Here is an 8,496-nt window from a genome sequence, read left to right on the forward strand (position 1 = left end):
ATTTTTTAACTAGGGAACCTTGGCCAAGGGAAAACCCTAGTGGGGATGATATCCACAAGATGATTGACTAAACAAAAGAATCATGTTAAGGATATTGACCCTGATAGAAGTCTATGAAATACATATATTGTCTTGAGTCCTTGTTAGATTACTAGGCCTTGTTAAAATCATCAACCCTATTAGAATTTGCTTCAACCTATTAGGAGTTGGCAGATCAAATACAATGTATGCAAGAAGAGCCCACTGCCCTAGCATGCAATATACAAATAAGTTTCTTCATAAGAATATATATGTAGACACTTAAAATTGTCCTAAATGCTATATTGATTAATTTAATACCTTCCTTGGCACTATAATTAATTATTAATTAATTGATTATATTTTTTCATGTTCTTCTATTTATTTAATTAAAATTACTTAATAGGTTCACTTTCCTAAAGTATTTTGAATTTAATTTAAATATTTCCCCCTAATGTGTTAAATTAATTTAATGCATAGTGACTTCATAAATTTCCGTTTTAAATAAATTCAATTTATTTAAATCCTCCACATGCTTAGACTTTCCTAAACCCCAATTAAGATTAGTTTAATTTAATTTTAAACCTAACCTTTCGGCAACCAAAATTAATAAATAATTTCATAAAATCATTTATTCCTTTCTTATACATCCAAACTTTTGAAATGAATTTCCAGTTCATTCATTCCTCCACTTAAATAAAATATTTAATATTTTATTTGAGATTTCTTCTCTTTAACTTAGTAAATAAATTTTTTATTCATCTTCCACTTCATCCCTCCACTTAATCATTTCTAAAATGATTTATGGACCTTGACCCCTTTGGAAATGAATTTCTAATTCATCCTCCACGTCATTCCTCCACTTCATTTATTTCTAAAAGGATTTACTCCCTTTAGTCTCCCACTCTCTCCATTTTCAATTCTCCCATTATGACATACCCTAATTCTTTAATTCAGCCCATTATCTCCCTTTCTTTATTAATTTCCCTTGTCACCCTTGCATGGCCTATGTGTCTCCTATGTGGCTCCTATGTGGATGCCACATAGGTGCCACCTCCTCAAGGTCTCCCTAAAATCTATAAATAGAGCCCTTGTCTCAAGCAAACAATCTCCCTCATTTTGTATTGTTATCATGTTAGTTTCATTATAGAGCTTATAGAAATTTTTATGCATTGTTCTAATCTTTGATAGTTGATTTAGATTTCATTATTTACATTGGCAATTTAGATTGCATTCTTGCATTCCATTATTCATCTCACATCCTCTTGGAATCCTCTTGATATTGGCTTACTCATAGCCATTTCTTGGAAGCATTCCCTCACTCATACAACATAATATCATTCATACTCATCTTCATATCATTTGGATTCAATCCATAGTTGTGTTTGGAAGAGCACATCCACATTCGCGAATCTTGAGCACACCAACAGGGCCCCTTATGGGCGCCCTTGTTGAGCTTCTTTGAGATTGTGTGGGGACTCTATTTCTTGGTTGAATTACTTTTTGAAACTCAAGTAGCTTAGTTTTATTTCATTGTTTGAATCTTAACATGCATGTACAACTAACATTTTTCTTGTTTAAGTGTGTTCCCAGTAGGTAGATTTTCACGTATACAAGATAGAAATACAATACTCTCTTACTATTGTATCTCACACTTTCTCTAATCATACATCAGATTTTGCATCACATAAGTCTCACATTTCATTTAAGATTTTTTCACTATAGTTCACATCACATCCTTCCTTCCTTCATATTATCTACACAAGATATGATCTTTACTTATGTCTCACAAATTATCAAAACTCTTGACCAATCAGCCTTAACAATTTCACATGCTTGATCAAATATAAAATAACTTTTGGTAAACATCTAGGATATTGGCCCAAAATGATTAAGTAATTATTTTGTTACCAAAATAATTCCTTAATCTGTACACTTGTATTAACTGATATGCTTTGTTCTTCTCTATTAAATACCTAAACTAGTAAGTCAATTGTAACTTGTGTCATATTGTCTATACAAGTCTACACAATGACAAATGTCATCATGACATTATCAACTATCGATCCTCCCCTACATGTGAGATAACTCAAATTCTATCATCTATACATGATGTATTTGTCTATGTACTGCTAGAAACTATTTAACACTTCGACAATTTTCTAACTCTAATAACATCATGAAATACCAAAAGTATACATTGCCATAAATGACAACACTCATACATCTACCTAGCTATATTGTCAAAAATCTCCCCCATTGGAATTGATGGCAACATTTTGGATAATTGGCTAAGTCCCAAAATGATGTCATACAAAAATAATAAAAAAAGTTACTACTCAACAATTGGCCTTCAAAACATTAAAACTATATTCATGTCTTGATGGATCATTACATTCCTTATCACTCCTTTACAATGATTTATTAAGTACATAGATAAGCTCCCCCTTACATATACATACACATACTTTTCCCTTACATAAACAAACATATACATATACAATTTTCCTTTACATACTTCTCCCACTTTGATATCAATGGCAAAGGTGTCAAAAAATCTATACTCTCAAAATTGTGTTGCCTTCTTCTATTCAGCTTGATATTGTCATGGCCCTGATAGTTCTTCATCTGTTACCCTAGATTCTGAGATTTGTTTAACCTTCTGTGTGGTTTTGTACTTGGTTTGAAATAGTTATTTCATTGATACTATTAGTTTTTATCAGCATTACGTTGATTTTTAGACACTTGGAGAATTCAGATGATTACTTAGATCTGACTCGCAGGATAATGTCTTTATCATACTTGCAGATCTATGTTGAGGTAGCATTAAAATATTATTACATTTGGTAATTTCTTGTGCCTAAGACTAGAATATATATATATATATATATATAACATATAGGTTAGTAGTATTTTATATTGAATAACATTAATAATAATATTGGTATTAATATTAATGTTAAGCATTGGTATTAATATTGATAATATTACATATCACTTTGGTTTGTGATTCAAAATATTCAAAGCTTAAACCAAAGTATTATCATGGGTTTTGATTTGGCATAAGGCAGCAATGTTGGTTGCATTAATGCTGGCAGATTTATTAGGTATCGAGCTACTACTTGGGCAACCATGTGTCATCGAATGCTTAGAAAGATGGGTTAAGAGATAAGATCGATGTTAAGAGCTTTCATTTCATTTGATTTGTTCTAGAAGTAGTTATGAGATGTGCTCTATTCTCCATTATGGAACTTCAGTTGAAATGCATGCATTTTGGTTAAGCGGGTTTCTCTGTGCTGTTTTGGGGAAACTGGTGAACATAGAGAAGAGTTTAGACTCTCATCAATGCTATAAACCTCTTTGGTTTCATATTTTGCATTCTTCTATCATTCTTTGGTTGCATTTTTTATTTTGGATGTTGTGAAGTTTGTTTGGTTTTGCTGTGAACACGGCTTAGGGACGATTGGAGATTTGGTCTGCAAAGGCACTCCAAGCATTTTTGTTATGTTTTACCCCACATTTTTCACAGGCAGGGGCAATTTCTAACTTTATTTCTTTCTCTCTAGTTTATTTCGTTGGTATAAATCATTTACATATATTGGTTACATGGGATGTATCTTGCATGAATGAAATTTGATATATGTTTTTAGGGGTTTTCAAACAACCTAAATTACTGTTTGTTCAATGTATATGATTTTCGATATGTGGACTTGGATTATGTGATGGTTTAATTTGGAAAGTAGTGAGACCCAAATCTGGGTGTATGCTAGATTTGGAAATGAACAATGCATGAACTGAAATAGAGTGAGGGGACATGGTTATTGCATGCATATATGCATATTTTGTTTTCCTTGCAAATAGGGTTCAGAGGTCATAATGCTTTGTAGTTTGTTTTAATAATGGGAATGCGAGTGAGTTACATTGTGAAATGAATTGAGGTTTTATAAACTCAAATTTTATTATGGGTGTCTATCAATATGATGTTATTGATGTTTAGTTGCGAAAATATCTGTTAAATTTCTTATGCAATAACATGCATTTTGGGATTACTAATATTAAGTTTTGCTTGAATCAAAAACTGGGATCTACATTGCGTATTAAGAAACAAGGATGAATTTATGTTTATTTTTGTAGATTTTTATTGATGAATATTTTAAAGCTTAGAACCCATAAATGTATTGTGATTATATTCACTGGGTTCTCTGTGGATATTTTGCAATCGAATTTTCACTGTTACATTTAGGTGTGCTTACAGTTTAATCAGTTCCTGCCGAATGTATGGGATTTGGATTTTCTGGGCACAGTCACCTATTAGGATAAACTTGAAATATTAGGAACAAGAAAAAAGTTGACATATAGATTTAGAATAGTAAATCCATCTGGTAACAGCAAGTTAGGATTTTTTGCTAAAACTTGTTTTGTTGCTATATTATCTGTCAAAAAAATTATTGTGTTAGTTTTTGGTTAACAATCGGTAGTAGGGATATTGGTTTAAAAGATATAGATATGGAGAAGTTAATAGGTATTGGTAAAAGATGAATCATTGGGTAATTAAGATGGTTGATTTACTTTTATAGTAACATTCAACTCGATATTCTATGATGGATAGTTAGTTTAAACTATGGAAGAACTTTACATCTATTTTAAATCTGATTTTAATCTATAAGGTATTATATATATGTTTATATATAATAATTTTATATATATATATATATAATAATTATATATATATATATATATGTATATATGTATATATATATATGTATGTATGTATATATATGTATGTATATATATATGTATGTATATATATATATATATATGTATATATATATATATGTATGTATGTATATATGTATGTATATATATATATGTACATATATATATATATCTATATACATATATATATACATATATATATATATATATGTATATAGATATATATATGTACATATATATATACATACATACATATATATATATACACATACATATATATATATATATATACACATACATATATATATATATATATATATATATATATATTGCCAAGTATATATATGTATGTATGAAGTTATATGTATAGGCGTATATGTATTTCCTTATGAATTAAATGGTTAGTATTGAAGTAGTTTTGTAATCTTGAAATTATTATGGATACTATTTTTCTGAAGCGAGAATTGGTTAAATCTTTTACTTAGATCATAGTAAGTAATGTGAATGTGAGTGGATGTTATATAATGTGGTTAGTTGTGGTATTAGCATTTTGTTTAATTATGAAATATATACATATATCTTTCTTAAATATGATTGTTATTAAACTGACTTATATTACATTGCATCATTCTCACAGCTTATAAGTTATTCTTTGAATTGAGAAAAGATGTAGTGAATTGGAAAAACATTTCTTGTTAAAAGTTTAAATGTTAAGATGTGAATGGCTATTAATGGAAACAAAAAGGAGTACAGTTTCATTTGGTATTATTGAGATGAGGATTTTTTTCAAAAAATTACAAGTATGGTTTCATTTAACATGAGGTTACAATAGGAAGTGGAAAGTTTGGTTTCATCTGTTATTTTTCTGTTTGCTGGATCAATTGATATATTGAAGCAAAAGAAATAGTGTTTTAAATTAGTTGGAATTGAACATTGTTTTCTTTCGAATAGTATAACTAGGATTTTGTGTGTATTAGATTATGCAAGTGTGATCCTTTAGATTGGGTGGCTGTCATAAATCGAGTAACTTGTGGTGATAGAATTATTTTTCCAAATGCTCTCCGACACTAGTCTAGATCCTTATGGGAAAGTTTATGATATTTATATAATCAAGTGGTAATGTTTAAAATTCATGGGTTGGGTTTCACATAACAAGATAAGAATATTATGGTTTCACCTAGCATATTGAATCTGACAAGTAGCTAAACGTAGATGCTTATGTTGACACCCATGAACTACTGGATCATTATTTTGTCATATTTTGTGTGAGTTTATTTCTACATACCTGATTGTAAGAAATTATGTTCCTGCTTTAAATTTGGTTAGGAAAAAAAATAAATTGTACTTTCAGTATATACGTTATTTGAATTACATGTATATTATGTTGTAATTAAATCTAACATGCAGGTTTACTAGAGATCTCAATAGTTTATTTAGTGAGACTAAGCCCTGTATGTGTTTTCGATTGTGTTTGTTTTGATTACAGGTTTGTTATAGGATTGGTTTATGGACTTGGAAGAATAAAATGCTATTGTATCATTTAAGGATTAATTGTAATTTTTTTTAGGGTTATGAGTAACTCAGAATTTAGTTTGGATCAATGTCTATCTGAACACACTTGTTGTATATTAAATCAAATTATATTTACATACTTGGATGAATTGTTCATGGATATAATTAATTTTACTAAGAGTACTTTTCAGTGCTTAATTGTAAAAGTTATTATATAATGGAATTATGTTTTAAAGAAAAAAAATATATTGTTTGAGTTTTACTCTTGTGTTTATGTATGGTTTTATCTTTTGGTTATGGTAGGGTGTTACAATTTTGGTATCAGAGCGCAAGGTTTAAACACTTGGGACTCTATGTTTAAATAAGGTTTCATTATGTTTCCTAGGAGGTTTGTAATTAAATCTCTTTTATAGGTATTCTAGTATGCCTCCTGTTACACATGGAGCACGAGGACGAGGTACCCCTAATGCTAATGCCAATGCAGGCAGAGGCAGAGGAGGTAGAGACCGCGGTCGAGGCCAAGTTAGAGGTCAGGCTCAACAAGATATGCTAGATGATGAAATTCCTCATGTTGAGGAGCAAGGGGGTTTTCAAGTTGAAATTCTTCAGCAGATTCTTGAACAATTGGATGGGATTGAAACTAGGAATAATAATATTCCTGGTGGGGGAGAAAATTCTCAAAATTTTCAAATTCCCTATGCCAATTAGGAAATAGTAGAGAATCCTGTTATTAAGACTCGGCTTAAAGACCTATCTAAGCTTAAAGGTCCATATTTTTATGGAACAGAAGTTGGCAATGAAGCAGAAGCTTGGCTTCTAAACATCTAAAGATGTTTTATTTTGCATGAATATCACACTAATGTGAAGGTTCACTAGAATACAATGCAGTTAAGGTCTTTTGCATCCATTTGGTGGGAAATGGAATTAGAACACCTTGGACTTCATATTTCCCAAGTCACTTGGGAACTTTTCTTAGAAAGATTCTGAGAGCGATTTATGCCTGAGTTTTGGCAGAAAACTAGGTCAGAAGAATTCTTTAACATCTCACAAGATAATAAAATAGTGGAAATGTATGAAAGGAAGTTCTTTCAGTTAAAGAAGTATTTCAGTTGGAATGAAGGTGACAAAAATTTGGTGCAACACTTTATCGGGGGTTTAAATCCTAGGATTGGTGAGGAAGTGAGAACTTTCAAACTAAAAATGGTTAAGGAAGCTACTAATCAGGCTAAGCTTACTGAAATGAAATCTCGTTTTTCAACTAAAAGCATTATTTATCCATTAGTTCCAAGCAATAGTAAGAGTCAAAAACCTTTCAAGGATGATTCTAAGGCAATACCTAGTGGCTTTGTTGGTAAATCTCAAAAGAGAAAATTTAATAAATTTTCCAAAACAAACAAGAGTTTTAAGGTTCCTAAACTACCTAAATCTATTAAGCCTACTGAGAGTGTGAAGTAGATTTATGCACCACCACAAGCAAATTCCTCATAGGATAAGAGCACCAAAAGAGGAGCAGAATGTTGGCATTGTGGGTAGTTGGGTCATCTACAATGGAATTGTCCTCTTCGAGGCAATAATCAGGGTAGGTCAAAGGCATCGAGTTCTGAAGCTCCTATTGGTGATTTAGGAAAGAACCATCATATATTTGCTACTGTGGATCATAATCAAGTAGAACATCAGGCTACGGTGATTGAGACCAAAGGTAATTTTCAAGTTATGAAAATTTCCATTTTATTTGACTCCGGTGCTACTGATTCTTTCATTTTTGCCAATTTGGTTAATCATTGTAAAATTCCTATGAGAAAGGTTGAGTTGGTATGGCAAGTTGAGTTAGCTTCTGGGACTAAGGTAGAAACTGGGCTGATTGTTGTTGACTATGAATTGCAACTTAAGGCATTTACCACTATAGTGAACCTCAAAGTTATGCCCTTATGAACCTATGACATTGTTTTATGTATGGACTGGTTAGATTAGCATTAGGTTGTTATTAACTGCAGAGATAAATTTATTAAATGTATTGATGATAAGGGAGTATATAAATTCATAACAGGGGTTAAGAGGCCTATTTCTATTAGAACTGTATCTATCAAATATCTTCTTAGGTGTATTTGGAAGGACTACAATCTATTTTCTATTTCTATTAATGATTTTTCTAAACCTGTGGCAAATCAAATTAGATTAGACCATCCTTTGCTAAAGGAATTTTTAGGTGTTTTTGTAATAGAAATTTTGAATATTCTACCCAAGAGAGAA

This window comes from Cupressus sempervirens, chromosome 11, assembly GCF_028749045.1.
Source record: "Cupressus sempervirens isolate cs-2001-9-10 chromosome 11, ASM2874904v1, whole genome shotgun sequence".
Classification (NCBI taxonomy): domain Eukaryota; kingdom Viridiplantae; phylum Streptophyta; class Pinopsida; order Cupressales; family Cupressaceae; genus Cupressus; species Cupressus sempervirens.